Genomic DNA, 2,867 nt, shown 5'->3' with positions numbered 1-2,867 from the left:
CGAGGTCGGACAGGAAAGATGAAAGTGAAGAGTGTGACTTAAGTAAGTGGAAACAACGTCAGAATCAGTTAAGGAACCCGTGGTCGTCAACCCAAGATCCCCAGGCTCCCCTTTCAATCACCTCTTACGGCAGGCAAGGGTTCTAGAATTATTACGAATATAAGTGGATCATACAATCTTCTCTACTATATAAAGCCAGAATGCTGACTCACTTACTGGCATTCATGTTCAGCCTAATGTAAGTTTCTTAACCAATCTACGGTGTACCCGATGCAGATACAACAAAACGCCAAACAACCAAAACTGTGGGTCGTTTTATCCTCGGTACGCTCCCGAGTTTCAAGACTGTAGCTGTCCATTATGTGGGGAAAATCACTTACATCATAGTTTACCCACTTCGAGATGAACTAGAAACTTGAAATTTGGCAAACTGATAGCAAATTAGCCTATTAGTGGAGATACGAAACAATATCATAGGACCAGGCATGTAGGCTACTAAAGGAGCAATCCGTTTGTCGATACGGCATACCGTTTCGCCACAGCAAACTTAAATGAAGGTCTGTCCCTACATCTAAGAACCCAGGTCTATGATATAATGAAAGGAGGTCCGATAAAATGTCGACAAGTCGGCCAATTTTAAAGAATGTTGCTGTGCATTAGATGCGAACGATTATTTAGGAACATGTGAAAAATGAATAATATCCACAGTGGAATTACATTAGTTAATGCCCACTTATAATGAAGAGCAACTGGGGGTTTGGGGGCGCAGCCCGCAACGAGCAAAAGCTAGCCTATGTCTATTGTACAAATCTACACGCCTCCACCGATCAGTACCAAAATTTGCTCAAAGGCTCGTGAGGCACTCTGGCGGGCCGTAGAGGTAGTTAAATAGTCAAGGATTTAATTAAATACAAGTGGTCATAATATGTGATACGAGTCGACACTACTTTTTATACCAAAGGTCTTAAGCAAGGAAAAGCATGCAAATTAGAATAGCAAGGAATGTCGCCAAACCTCATTCAGAGATACAACACTAAACTTCTCCTTACTACTTCCTGCATTTTGCTCTATGATATCTAGTGATTTTCAAAATACCACAAATGAGTCGGGTGGGTCGTAGAGATAGTTATATCGTCAACAATCTCATAAAACGAGTCGCAGCATGCGGTATATGGGTAGAAGGTTTTTGATACAAAAATTCTCACAGGATAGACTGGACAAATGAATAACACGGAACTTAAACATTCCAAGGAATATGGTGATGCAATCTAGCTATTTGTTCTCTGGAAAATTAGCCTCAACTACATAAATGAGTAAGAAATCATTACTTATAAGTGGAGGACTTTGTTCTGTCATACAACATAGCAATTTATACTAGTCTGGAATGAGTATTGAGCGACTGCTTTCAGATGTATTATCTTGACTCTGTTTATTCGAATCTCTACAGGCTTCGTATTAGTCGCAGATTGGTTTAATGTACTTGCTTTAATCGTATGTAACATAGTTTTACATAATTCTACGGGATTTAATATGACATTATATCACCACAACAATACGCTATAGCTCATTCCACGTTATGTAAACAGTATTGTTCTTATGGACCTACAAGGAGTGAACATACCCCCTTTGAGACAGCCATAATTCCTCGTGTTTAAGAGATATTATATTGTACTTTGTAATGTGTTATGAAAGATAGATAAAAAATGACGAGGCATTTTTGCCCTATATAATATTTTCTTTTTCATAAATACATTCGTAGGGATGAAGAACAATGGCAGGAATAGCCATCGCTTCGTTGCCTTCCTTAATTTTCCTTCTTCTGTGTTGCTCTGGTACAAGCCTTCACTCTGTGAACCGCCGGCAGCTCACTTCTGTAGAGAAGTCATCTGCAGTATTTATTTGTTGGGTGTACGTTTCCAGCTTTAAGTAAGTGCGCTCTATTATTTTCCTACTGTACAGAAGTTATTACTGAAGATTTTGGTGTTGTGGTGTGCAGAAATACGTCATGGCGTAAGTTGTACTGATAAAAAAATTGCCGTGTGTTTTATTTGTGCTTGCCTTCGTTATTTAGCTGTTCTTTCTTAAGCGCATTTTAATTTTAACACTGTTTTCTTCACGACCGCATTTAATTTCTTCTATTGTGTATGTGATTGGTACGTCGGCACAGTAGTACCCCGCGTTGCCTGGGGAAATTTATTAAATGCAATTACTTGCATCCCTCACCCTTGAGCCCATAAAAATATTATTTTTATATTTCTTCCCCCCAATATGCCTTACACTTCAATGTTGAGATTTCTTATGTGCCGTAGTTTACCTCTGATTCTGCACAAACCAAAAATAGCCCCTGCAAACCCCCCGACCCCTTTAGTTAATAAAAATAATTTGCAGCTTAGTTTCTTCCGCTTCTATCTTGAACTTAAAAACTGAATTTCACAAATTTCTGGGCCGCCATTTTCCAGTGATGGTGTTGAGTAGAGCCATTCGATATGGCAACCCTGTTGTCATAAGGGAAATACAGTTTTCTTAACATGGAATGAACTATAGTATTACTTCATCACCTCGAAACTTTGCAAATAGAATCGTGTGGATGTTAATGAAGAGCACGATACGCTGCGGGAAACTGCTAGTAAATGATATACGGATTTAGCAACTGTAAAAATTCACACAATGTCAGTTTCTTTTTTACTTATCGTATTACGTTTGTACTTTTTTTTCAAATTAGCACAAGGTTCGTCCTGTATTTCAGAGGGAAAAAATGCCATTTAACATCACCTGCAATTTACGATTGTCACCCTCATGATGTACAAGCGGTGACATGGTAACAATGAGCTTCCGGACACAGGGGAATACCGAGCAGTATAAAAAGA

Source organism: Anabrus simplex, chromosome 11 (assembly GCF_040414725.1).
Source record: "Anabrus simplex isolate iqAnaSimp1 chromosome 11, ASM4041472v1, whole genome shotgun sequence".
NCBI lineage: Eukaryota > Metazoa > Arthropoda > Insecta > Orthoptera > Tettigoniidae > Anabrus > Anabrus simplex.
Note: the sequence above shows the minus strand (reverse complement) of the source record.